Source organism: Lepisma saccharinum, chromosome 4, assembly GCF_977018435.1.
Source record: "Lepisma saccharinum chromosome 4, izLepSacc3.1, whole genome shotgun sequence".
Classification (NCBI taxonomy): domain Eukaryota; kingdom Metazoa; phylum Arthropoda; class Insecta; order Zygentoma; family Lepismatidae; genus Lepisma; species Lepisma saccharinum.
Window position 1 is genome coordinate 78,353,679 of NC_139232.1, and position 14,152 is coordinate 78,367,830.

At 37.0% G+C, this 14,152-nt stretch overlaps 1 long non-coding RNA gene across 1 annotated transcript; it reads left to right on the top strand.

Annotated features, from left to right (window-relative positions):
- The first annotated feature begins 2,833 nt into the window (after positions 1-2,833).
- LOC145987222 (uncharacterized) lies at positions 2,834-7,162 on the top strand. Its single transcript, XR_014441629.1, has 3 exons — positions 2,834-2,937; positions 4,096-4,251; positions 7,053-7,162. It is a non-coding gene; the product is annotated as an uncharacterized LOC145987222 (long non-coding RNA).
- The last annotated feature ends 6,990 nt before the right edge of the window (positions 7,163-14,152 follow it).

The following is a 14,152-nucleotide window of genomic DNA, read 5'->3' on the forward strand; positions in this document are numbered from 1 at the left end:
GGAAGATAAAAAAGTCATGCAGTGTCAAGTGATATTCTCACCGATATTACATCAGAAGATATTTCTTCAACATGTAAATAAATTATACATTTTGCCTATATTTCAAACATTTTGCCTTTGATGGATAATATTAAGCAACAAGCAATTAAATATTAAGACTTGCCTTCGAGCTTGTTCAGATTTTTAACATCCTCCGTGGAATATTTGTTCCCTTGTTCTCGTATCTGTACGGAATTCGATATCCTCTGGTAGCTTGGTTTGATTTTCACTCTTTCAAGAACTTGCATTGATCATATCGTTAGAAAGCACGGAGTGAAATCTCGGCAACAGTGTTGGCTAAAATCTGCACCACGGAATATAATGCGACGAAACGCCACTTCAAAAATTTTAATGATAAGCACTACTCTCTGAAGGTACGAAATGTTTTCATTTTTTCACATAGTATTTCAGATGCTTGCGGGAAGAACATGTGATTTTTGTTTCACCACGAAATCTTCCATACCAGTCATAAAAGAAAGAAAATGCACCGGTATTAACAAAACTACCACTTCAGCGCCATCTGTACGGAGCAGTTTGAACATGACGGAGACCTTATATTTTCTGTTATTTACTTAAATCCCTTCAATCGTAACAAAATTATAAGGTTCACATGTTCTAGCGATTAAAACAATCTTTTATATCGGAAAATTTTTTCCTTACCGAATCTATATTAGTTGTACGGTTACCCTTAGAAATTTGGGTCTATGCTTTAACATGGCTTTAGAACCCCCTTAATTGTTCGATTTTCGAAAAAACCTAAAGCTAGCACATTGATTGCTTAAATGTAGTAAAGTAAATTATGCAAATATGAGTATAAATAGTGTTTGTGAGTGGGTTTATAAAACTCACAATTTGAGTATTTAACACAAATTGTTACACAACTTAAAATAAAGATAGGAAATTCAACCTTCGCAAACCAAATAACATGTCTCAGCCGTATGACCTATTCAATTATTGTTTCACGAGAAGTTAGAAATGCGGAATCGATATATTTTTGTTCCAAATTATGAACTTGATATAAATTAAGCAGTATACCAACACTAATCATTATATTTTAAGAAGTGATGTTATTAATAAATATCGAGAATATCGCTTATGTCTTGTAATGCAGCTATAGTATATAACTTCACATTCACCTCGCCTCAGTAAAAAGCCAAGGAAGCATTCTCGTAAACTTTTACATCCATTTCTTTGCAGGCTTTCAAAAATATTAATTTTAAAGGTGCCAATGCTTTCTTAGGATCCTGAAATATTTAGTATTTTGGAGCTTCTCTTTTGGCACGTTCGGGGTCGAAAACGTGTGGATACCATATCGGTAAATACAATCTCCAAAATGTAATGCTCGAACTCTCTCTCCACTACAGAAATCCCTTGACAATCTAACATTTTACACTTTATCAAGTGTCCTTTAAATTTAATATTCAATCCTACCACCAAAATTTCCATGCCAATTTTAGATATTGAAGAGTGGATATTGCCTCCTCCAAAAATTTAATTCTCAGTCTCCACACCATAATTTCAGCAACATTCTAAGACAATAGTAATACACAGGAAGTAGATACCCCCCTCTATTTAATCTCAATCCCCCTCTAACTAAAATATCCGCCATGATCTAAGACCTAGAGTTGGTTACTGCCTCCCCCCCAAAGGTTTAATTCAGAATCCTCCCCAGAACCCACGTGTCAATTAAGGCCTAATATGTAAGAGTTAGATATTTCTCCCCCTCCCCCCACCCCTTCGATAATATCCTCAAAACACTTTCTTTTCATCGTCTAATGGATTAAATATGGTGCATTTAAGGTGTAAAATGTTTACATATATTTTGGAAAATATATAAATGTTGAATTTTATATTATTTGGAGGTAAAAAATCCCCCCAAAAACCTCGATGACAGCACCCCTGTCATCACTCCTAATCGTCGCGATGAGCCAAAGGGGAAGTAAGGGACGCTAAATAACAAAAATAAAAAAATCTCTAAATCAAATCATCATATGATACATGAAACGAACGGGTTTGCACACCTAAGAAAGAAGAACAGTTGAGAAGAATACGTGATTCACGGTACATGAGTGGTATGTTCTAGCCGGATCGCACTTTGTCGCGCGATTCAGAACTTGTATCACCATATCCTGATATTTTTGATCACATTTAAGCAGATGCTTAATTCAACGGATCTGGCGAATGAAATAATCATGCACTAAGGAACGTTTATTTATTTTTTTCTTTCAGAACAATGAAAGAACTGGAAGAAATTGTTTCTCCTTTAATATTTTCCATCATCATGACAACTCAGGTTATTCTCTTCTTATCTGCATATGCTGTTATTAAGGTAAGGAATATAAGCGAATTGTTATTAACTCTTGAGGGTAAGAATTTACTAATATCAATAAATATATTAGGCTATTCATTTTATTAGTATATTGACGACGTCAATAGTGCAGGAACGTGTAGGAGTGAATTGTACAGTCACCGGCAATAAAGATGGAACACATAGATCCTAAAATGCTCGCTTCCCTGCAAAGCGTTATGCGCATTGCCTAACTCTACGGCGATGAGTGGGTTTTAATAGCAAATTTTCAATGGCAACTTCTACCAAAGCCGTACAGTTAGGAAACAAACACCACGCCAGAATTTCTCGCTCCATTGAAGAACATGATTCAGTCTTCTTAAACTTCTGTAGATTCCACACTATTTGGTATCTTCCCAGTGTCTGATTTTATCATTCATACTTTCTATGAAGATTTTTGAACAGAACCTTTGCAATGACTAATATATATGCATATGTATGTATTTCAGGTCCGAGATCCAGTGTACTTCACCTTCTTCCTGTCTTTTACAACTTATTTACTGTTACAGCTCTTTGTGCTGTCTGTGCTTGGGACTAAACTAACAGATGAGGTAACTCAGTAGCTTATTGCAGCTCATTTATATTCTTTTTAATTTCATAATTACAGATATTGACAAAACATTATTGGTTATTTCTTAATGACAACTGGCACAACTACTTATATTAATTTTTATAGTTTCGTAATTTTAATCATATAAATTTCAAAGTTATTATTACTAAGTTAGGTTGTTACTTTCTCATCGGATTTGTAGTAAAAATTCACAGGTTCGATCTCCACCACTGACAAAATGAATTTGTTCGGCTGAATACGAGAGAACACGAAATATAGGATTAGAACATAAGGCAGGTAAAAAGTAGACAATAGAAAATGTCCAAAAGAACCATTGCCATTTATATAACTTGATTATTTTAATTGAAACGTGAGAGTACTCCATAGTACTTCTACAAAACTTTTTCTTTCGTAACACAAAATTTAGAAAAAAATTAATTATTTTATTAATGGCGAATAAACCTTATTTTTATGATCATAGACGGCAAATTACCACTTTGGAAAATTTCAGAAAAGTTGCAAACATAGTAACTTATAATGTACGAAATGTAAAAATTATTAATAAGACATAAATGAGCATAGTTGTTGTTATTGCTTAACAATTTAGTAATAAGTATTTCCGATAGGATTCAAACCTAAGTTAATTGTATGACTATGTGTACATACAGTATGTATGTATGTATGTATGTATGTATGTATGTATGTATCTGTGTGTGTCTGTCTGTATGTATGTATGTATGTGTGTATGTGTGTATGTATGTGTATGTATGTATGTATGCGTATGTATGTATGTATGAGTATGTATGTGTGTATGTATGTATGTGTGTGTATGTGTGTGTGTATGTATGTGTGTATGTATGTGTGTGTATGTATGTATGTATGTATGTATGTATGTGTATGTATGTATGTATGTGTGTATGCGTGTATGTATGTGTGTGTGTGTATGTATGTATGTGTGTATGTATGTATGTATGTGTGTGTGTATGTATATATGTATGTATGTATGTGTGTGTATGTATGTATGTATTTATGTGTGGGGGGTGGGAGGGGGCTGTTTAAGAAGGATATCCTTTAAAATGATGAACCTGTAGCATAATTAGTCAAATTTTGGATGACAGTTTAATAAACTTTTCCTATTCTCTCTGTATCTGCTCCACAGAGTATTTCAACGTCCAAAAGCCTTTACAAATCTTCATGGTGGATGATGGATAAGAACATCAGAGGAATTCTAAGGATTATTTTGGAAACATGTGCGAGGCCTTATGTTGTTACAGGACTGGGCTTCTTTAATCTCTCTTTGGATCTTTTTGTTTCGGTAAGCAGTGTTTTAAAAATCGGCTATTTAATTTTACTTCAGAATTTTTTGAATTACAATTTCTTATTTTCAATAATTGCTTTAAAGGAAGGCAATTTTATGTGAAACTGAGGATGTTGAAAATTCGCTAGGTAATGTCACCACTCAGGGGGTGCTCGTTGCTATGTGAAGTACGTATGCATTACGTCATCAGGGAGGATCGGGTTTGACGGTGCTCGTTGCTATGTGCAGTAAGTTTGGTGCGGGGGTACATTTAGCTACTAACACGTCGCAAAAATCGGAACAAGCAGGTTATTGATTTTGTCGCATTCGATATATTTTTATTGTATTATTTCTCTTGAAATGAGATTGTTTTGTTCATTCCACCTATAATCATGCCTAATTGTGCAGTAACAATCTGTGAAAATTATAACCAAAAAAGTAAAGGAAGTGATATAAAATATCATAGATTTCCAGCTGATAATCGTGTAAGTAAACAGTGGATTCGTGCTTGTGATCGAGAACATAATATTAATATTAAAAATGCGAGAGTGTGCAGTGCCCATTTTTGTAAAGAAGACTATGGGCGAGATCTAAGAGCAGAACTTCTGTGTTTGCCAACAAAGAAAATACTGAAGCCAACTGCAGTGCCATCACTAAAATTACAACATATTACTTCAGTGCAAAATAATAGAGAATGTGGTGTAGCAAATTCTCCTGAACCTTCCTCTTCAAAACATGAATCATTTTTAGGATGTGCTGATGACGACTGTGGAGATGTACATCGGATTATCTGGCTGGAGACAGTTAAACAATTTGAAGTGGTGTTCCTAACCTTTCACAGCAATAATTTATCTTGTAAGCCATATGTCATGAGGAATTTGATCAACATATTAACAGAAAAATACCCTCGGCTTGATTGTTTTAAACTAGTTGTGTTGTGTTATTTCATTGTGGTGTTATGGTGCTGTTTTGTTGCTTTGTTAAAGTGTTGTACTTTCAGTTTTTTCCTTAGACTTTGCATAATGCAAGTTATCACTCACGGCTGCTAGTGAAAATCCTAAGTATGAAGACAAAACTGCAGGAGAGCAGAGGTGCCCATCCCTTTCCCCCAAAGCATGCATTCTCCCCCAAAATCATGTCATGCGTCCCCCCAGATCATATCATGTGTCCCCCCCAAAGAAAACATCATTCGCGCCCTCAAACCATATCGTAATCCCCACAAAGTATTTAATTACGACAGTGTGTCTACCGAAAGTAACTTTTTTCTTAGCTTTACAGAACACTATACTTGATCTGCCCTTATTCCCTAAACAGGGGTGTCCATCACTCAAGACCACCCATAAAATCGTTCATAATCCCCCGAAAATAGTTTGGATGAATGTGTAATAGTTTATGTCCATTTGAATGAAATACCATGTTACGTTGTCCATATTTTTTGATTGTTCGATTTTCGAAAAAACTTAAAGCTAGCACATTGATTGGTTAAATGTAGTAAATTAAAATATGTAAATATGCATATAAATAGCTAGTATTTTTGAGTGGGTTTATAAAACTCAATTTGACTATTTAACACAAATTGTTACATAACTTAAGATAAAGATAGAATAATTCAACCTTGGCAAACCAAATAATATGCTCCAGTCGTATGGCAGATTCAATTTCTTTCACGGGACATTACAGAACCCTAGCTAAAAATTCTTAACCTCGGGGCGATAATATAACAGGGTTCCTCTTTCAAAGAACTCACCCCCACCCCGCGTTTTCCTGGGGTAAATATAATTATTTTAGTAACAAACCATAATCCATAAGAATAATTACTTGGATTTTATCTTCAGTGCAAATTTTAAATTTTCCTGTGACAAGTTAGAAACGCGGATTCGATATATGTTTGTTCCAAATGATGCACCTGCTTTAAATTAAGCAGTATACCAACACAAACATTATATTTTAAGAAGTGATGTTATTAATGAATATCGAGAATATCGCTTATGTCTTGTAATGCAGCTATAGTATAAAACTTCACATTCACCTCAGTAAAACGCCAAACACGCATTCTCGCAACACATGATTGCAGGCTTTCAAGAATATTAATTTAATGGGATGTCAATACTTCCTTAAGATCCCGAGATATTTTGTCTTTTCCAGCTTCTCTTTTGGCACGTTTGGGGTCGAAAACTTGTACAGTCACGGACACTGCCGGCTTGTAACGATTTCATTGAATGTCAATCAATGTATTCATCACAAGCCGGCAGTGTCCGTGACTGTATATACAATATCGCTAAATACAGTCTCCAAAATTTGATGTTCAAACTCTCTCTCGACTACAGAAATCTTTCGACAATCTAAGATTTAACACTTTATCAAGAGCTTCCTATTTCCTCCTTTAAATTTAATACAATACACCAAAATTTCCATGCTAATTTTAGACAGCATTGCCTCCTCCAAAAAAATTAATTCTCAGTCTCCACACCAGAATTTCCGCAACAGTCTAAGACAATAGTAATACACAAGAATTGGATATCCCCCTCAATTTAATGTTCAATCCCCCTCTAACTAAAATACCAGCCATAATGTAAGACCTAGAGTTGGATACTGCCCCCCCCATTTAATTCAGAATCCCCCCCAGACCCCCGTGTCAATTAAGGCCTAATATGTAAGAGTTGGATATTTCTCCCCCCCCCCTTCGATAATACCCTTAAACACTTCCTTTTTAATCTTTATCTGTATTTATTTTCTCTTTCCATATTCTTTAATTTTGTTTCTCTTTCTTTTTCTTTTTCCTTACCATTTCCTTCTGTTTTTCCTCTTTATCTCTTCAGTTTGGCAACATCGCTTTCCAACTCCAGTTTGTTGCTTCTACTTCAAAAGAACACCGCCAGCTTGGGTGTTTCTTTTAACAAAGAGTACCGCTCCATTTGTTAACCGCTGGGGATATAATGAACGCGCGGACGGAAGAAGGCTCGGAAATGGCAGGCTTCACACGTTATGGCAACCGATTTAAAATAAATATGTGTGAACTCTCTCTAATTGTAAATCACATTACACTAATAATTTGTTTAAAAGTTTGTCTTATTTAATTTCGTATTAATTATGTTCGGGTCTCTGAGTTCCATATTTACGGAAATTTTACGTACAGAAGGATGAGGAAGTAGAGTGTAAGATTGGCATTTCGTGCTACAAAATTTGTGTTGTAAATAAAACCCCAAACCTTGAAAACGCAAGTCCAGTTTGTAATTTCCATAAAATGTTAATTTTCGATATCAAAGTGAGGTTGTACAAGTTACCGTGCTGATAAGTTACAGTTGTGTGAAATCGTTTTGCGTATTAAAAGCGAAGAGCGAAAGTGTACAAATACGAATGCAACACCCTAAACTAGCCGAACCTACTCGAAACTGGATGCTAAGAACACCAAACCTAATTCACCTAACCTACTAATTCAAGCGTACAGGAAGGGATTTACGAACACAGAAAATTTAGCTCATTGATAATATTAAGCAAAGCCAAAGCGAGATGCAAAGGACAACACGGTAAGCTCACGTATAGTCAGGAGAATATTGCCACTATTACTGCATTTTTTGTTTTCAATTCCATATAATTTATATTCCTTTGCGGTGGACAAACCAGGTAATGGTAAAAATCGAACAGTAATAATGCCTTTGAGGATAGGGCGTGAGATGTAGAAATTTCATGAAGTCCCTAACATGACAACGGCAATCTACTTCTGGCATACATACAGTCATATAGTACACATGTACCGAAATCTTGTCATGCGATTTTGTGTGTAATGAAGAGATTATCACCCTGCAATCTAAACTTGGGCAAAATTACGAATTCAAAGGACATAATTAATTCTTCAGAGAGTAGTTTTTCTATTAACTCTGTCCATTTAATTGATAATCATTAATTAGATTTAACTTGATGTTCACTGACATTAGGTTAATAATGTTGATAATTATATTTCTCCCTTGTACATGTGACATTTAGAACAGGTAAAGATAATATATCTGAAGCATAAATGAAAATATAGCAAATAAGTCACAAGAAATCACAATGAAGGACTGTACAAGGGTATGAATCGTTCAATAGTAAAATTTCATTTTTGGACTTTGTCTTGGATTTTCCTATTACATTTCCAAATACATTTTAGTCGTCTATAACCAGGAAAAACTATTCTATATGCCGAACTCGTGGCACAAGTATATAGTTCGTCAACTACACCACAAACACAAAAAGCTTACTGTTTTAAAGAAAATTTTCCACGAAAGGAGAGTATGACATCCATTGTTTACACTGAGTAGAAAGGTACAAAATCATCCACATTATATTTGTGAAATATTAAATTGAACGAAGTAGTAAAACTTCATTAATGGGCATAGTAGTGCTAATTGATTGTTTCAACGCAGCACTTTGTAGGTATCCTCTTTTTTTATCACTTGAATATCACTTTTTGACATATTTTGACAATTTTTTGTCAACGTTTTAGCGTTCAGCGATGTTTTAGTACAAATTTTCACTGCATTATTTTTTTCCCACCTCGCACTTGGTAGGTATATCACGATCTTACGTGATATAACTTAACCTATCCATTTTATTCGTGCTAAACTACACGAGAGCCTCTACTGACCTACTTAGGTAGTAGGTGGAATGCTTCGTTCTGGCGACACCCTTTGACCTACTTTTTATTTTACGACGTTTTACGCACTAAACTAACCTACAATGAGAGAAAAATGGACAGAAAAAGCTCTGGCATCACTTTTTAAGCTATTTTTTACCTCCTGCAAATTTTGCTCTTATGCTAACTCGCCCTTTGACCTACATTTTTGAAATGACTTACGACATTTTCCTATAAGGAGGCTGTCTCCTCTTACTGTAAGGTCCCTTAGTGTAATCTACCACGACCTTGTACTCTCAGCGTAATCTGCCACCTCTCTCTCCTACGATGTTTTTTGGGCCCTCCTCCTGCTACGATGTTTTTTCTCCTCATGATGCAAAAAAAAAATGATATTGTAGCGACTGTGCCGCGTGTGAAGGGCACACACATTGTTCAGTGAACAAAAAAATTATAGGATATAGAGCTTTTGGAAGAGAGAGTACAAAGCAAGCGCGCGCCGCCCCCTCAATTTTTGTTTAAGAAATTCGATTTGATCCTAAAAACAACTCTGCAAAAAACCTATTGGAGTGCTTTTGGCGTATGTTTTAGATTAAAAAATTTTTGTAATTGGGATTGTAGAAAAAAAGCCATTCTTGCTCGACGAAGGCAAATATATTTTAAAACTGCTCCGTGACCCTCTCGTTCTTCACGTCGTGGAGGAAGGACTTCTCTGCGACCAGGATGACGCTACATAGGGTATCGGCAGGCAGCGCGTCGTGGAACTCGCAGACGACCTTGATGTTGGTGCGATCGTTGACCACCACCTGCTTCTGTTTCGCCGTGGGCCACACAATAATCGTGACGATCTGTTCCACCGAGTCGGTGGTGCGATATCCAGTGTTGAAGTATTCGCCCCATGCTTTCTTCAAGATTGTTAGTAAAAAATTTCTCTCTCGCACGTCTATGGCGGTCCTCAACCCTTTGAATTGCACCTCGTTGCTGTCGGCCAGCTGCACAACGTATTTTTTCTTGGTCAGCGCGAAAAATTTTTTTAAAACGAATTCGACCTTCACCCGCAATTCTGGAACCAACCGCTCGTGCAGGTAATCGATCAGGTTAGCCTGATGGTGCTTCTCCATGAGAATGAAAAGCGAATCCGTATCCATGTACATCATGCGCGGACGCTGGGGTTCGAGGGGAAATTTTCGACCACGTCACGCGATTTCAACAAGATGGTCCGAGATAGAAAGGTGACCAGAGAAGCACAAGCTGGGGATTCTTGGAAACGAACGAGCCTCCAACGTTTTCCCGTACAGCCTTCGAACGTAAAATTGATTGACGTGAGGGCGAATCTCTTCCGGAACGTCTTTCAATTCGTACATCTGACCATACATGCTATTCATCGTCAATTTAGCCGTGTTTTGTTTGGCGTCCATTTCGAGCAGTTTGCCCGGCGGTAAAGTCTTATCGTTTTTAAACTCTTTGATTTTTTTTTACGCAAGGCCATAATCTTGCGTATGCATGTGGCGTTGAGCGTGTCCCGTGAGAAATACACGTGAAGATCTGCTTCCGTGCAGCCGGTGTGGGATTCGTAACGCCGCGATAAACATCAACTTCCGTGTCGGGCGGAATGGACGTTTGTCGGTGTGGAATTCGCGCCACTCCCAAAAGTTCACGTTGAAGGGGGAGAGTCCAGCTGCGACCATGACGCATGAACCCCGAGAAAATTCTATATAAAAAAACATACCTGGAAATTATATTCACAGTAGATTTGAATTTTGATTTTTTTGTATTCCCCCCAGAAATTCTATATAAAATAACATACCTGAAAATTGTATTCACAGTATAGATTGAATTCTTGAGTTTTTTTTTTTGTATTCGCACCCAAGAAGTTCTGTATAAAATAACATACCTGAAAATTCTATTCACAGTATAGATTGAATTTTTGAGTTTTTTGTATTCACCCCCAAGAAATTCTATATAAAATAACATACCTGAAAAATTGTATCGCTAGACTTTTTTTATTTCTGTGATTTTGGAGAAAGCATAATGGCATCCACCACCAGTTTCAATCGTAAAAATGATAAAACTGAATGTGTTACTTGTGGGAAGCTAATCTCAAGGAACAATTTATCGGTACACAGGGCAAGATGTAGCGAAACAGGTTCGAGAATTAATCGTTCGTTACCTTCTAAGTCTTGTGCTCGATGCGGAAAGATGATCAGCATTACACATTTAAGTAAACACCTTAAAATTTGCAAACCATCGACCGAACGAGGAACATTGAAAAGGAAAACCGATAATTCAGAAACGGAAGCTTCCACTTCCAAACAAGTTAAATTATCCGATGAACGCAAACCAATTAGATCTGCATTCAACCGTCATATTCAGGATTTCTCTTTTACTTCGGAACCAGGCTGCGACATTCTTAGTTTCTTGCGTGAAACGAAAACATCCCTGATAAATATTCTAAAAAATAAATTGGAAAATAATTCCATAAAAGTATACGTTGATCTATTTTCCGAATACGAAAAAGTCGATGGTACAACAAGTATTTTTTATCATCGAACAAAAAACCAGGCTCTTCATTTGGCGGACGTCGATAATTTGGACGAATTTTATTCCGATCTTTCAAATGAACTGGTTAAGAAACACGACGATTTCGAGGCTAAAGGGTCGGGATGGTCTCTGTGTGGAAGTCCTCACACGTTAACCGTTTACGTGAACCGATTCTCGCCTCTTCGAGCTTCCAGCTACGTTCCTCTTCCACCGAACATTCAACACAAGAGGGCTGTGTTAAATATACAGAACAGCGATAAAAAATGTTTCCTTTGGTGTATATTGGCTGCACTGCATCCTGTTCATTGGTCAAATCATCCAGAACAGGTTTCTCATTACAAACAATACGAGTCGGAATTTGAAAGTGTAATGTCTGGCATCGAATACCCGGTGACATTGTCGGATATAACAAAGTTTGAAAATCGTGCCGGAAAACGCATCGCTATTAATGTGTATTCCTTCACGTCAGATAAACATGTCGTGCATCCCGTCAGGATAAGCGATATCGACGATGACGATGCTCGTGTGATTAATTTTCTTCTAATTTCAAACGACAGTGTTCACCACTACACGCTAATTCGTTCACTATCACGCTTGGTCAGAAGTCAAACTACCAAGTATGCAAACCACATCGAAGTTTGCCCGAGATGCCTAACCACGTTCGACGATCGAAAACAATCCAATTATCGAAATTACACCGGACGTCAGATTGCTATCGATAAACTTGCCGAACATAAAATTTATTGCGGTGACAACAGACCGACTTGCATGTTGATGCCGAAATCAAAAGAGGTCGAAGAATTTAGGATGCATAAGGCATTGTTCGAACATCCTGCAATCATCATTGCTGATTTTGAGTCTTTTCTCAAACCGTTGTCGTACTGCGAACCAGACCCCGAACTTTCTTCCACAACACCGTATCAGTTGCACGAAGCCTCGAGTTTCGGATACGTTGTCGTGATACAGGATAGGATAGATGAACCGTACGTTTACCGAGGACCAGACGTAATCAAACATTTTTTTGAAAAGATGGTTGAAGAGGTTGAGACCATTGGCAGCCTCTTACGCGAATCGAAACCAATGCTTCCATTATCCAGCGATGAACTTCAATCTCACAATAACATTGAAACGTGTCCGGTGTGCGATCAACGTTTCACCGACGAGAACCGGAAAGTATTTCACCACAATCACTTCACCGGAAACTACATCGGTGGAATCTGTAACACGTGTAATCTAAAGATCCAAAAACCTAAGTTTGTCCCCATATACCTTCATAATGGCAGCGGTTACGACTTCCATCTCTTAATTCGGAATCTTGGATATGATAGACAAAAAATAAATATTCTAGCAGAGAATGAAGAAAGGTACATCAGTGTCAGCAAGCGAGTATTGATTCCGGGAACAAACGAAACTGTGGAGATGAGATTTTTAGATTCTTACAGATTTTTATCTGCGAGCTTGGACGCTCTTGCAAGCAAACTTTCGGCTGAACAATTTAGAATAACGAAAGCTAATTTTCCCACCGTAGACATAGAAATGATTAGACGTAAAGGGATTTATCCTTACGAATATGTTAGTGATAATTCTAAATTTAACGACGACACTCTTCCACCTCAAAAAGAATTTTACAGTCGACTCAGAGAGAAAGGAATCACGGACGATGAATACGAACACGCGCAACGGATGTGGGACAAATTAGGATGTAGGACACTCGGCGATTATCACGATGCCTACTTGAAACTGGACGTGACGATACTCGCGGATGTTTTTCAAGCATTCAGGAAAACGTCGGCGAATATTTACAAATTAGATCCTGCATATTTTTACGGTCTCTCGGGCTTAGCGTGGTCTGCCATGTTATTACAGACAAAAATAAAACTCGAATTGATACCGGACGTGGACATGTTATATTTTATCGAGAGGGGGATACGAGGTGGAATGGTGCAATGCGTACAGAGACATGCAAAAGCAAATAACGTTCACATGACAGAAGAATACGATCCTAACGAACAATCGAAATACATATTTTATGTGGATGCAAATAATTTATACGGACATGCTATGATACAAAAACTTCCTTACGGCGGGTTCGAATGGGTGGATACCACTTCCATTAACATTAATAATTTCAACGACTGTGAATTTGGCTTGTTTATAGAGGTGGACCTCGAATTCCCCGACCATCTACACGATTACTTCAAAGATCTACCTCCTGCACCCGAACTAAAATGTTCGCCTGATTCAAATCAACGTAAGCTTCTGTTAACATTGGATAGGAAAGAGAGATACGTTCTCCATTACAAAAATCTTCAGTTCTTAATTGAGAAGGGAGTTCAAGTAATAAATGTGAGAAGAATAATGAAATTCAAACATTCCGAGTGGTTAAAACCTTACATTGAAAAAAATACGTATCATAGAACACGCGCCACGTCAGATTTAGATAAAGATTTTTTTAAACTCATGAATAATGCTGTTTACGGAAAAACAATGGAGAATGTCAGGAAGCACGTGGACGTGAGATTAGTTCCCGATTCAAATAAATGTAGAAAATTGATAGCATCGCCGACATTCAAATCACGAAATATATATGATGAAAACCTGGCCCTGTTTGTGATGGATAAAAAAATAATCAAGTTCAACAAACCAATCTACGTGGGGGCGACGGTTTTGGATTTATCTAAACTGCATATGTTTGAATTTCATTATAATGTCATGAAACCCTTCTATAACGAAAATATAACACTTCTGTATACGGACACGGACAGTTTT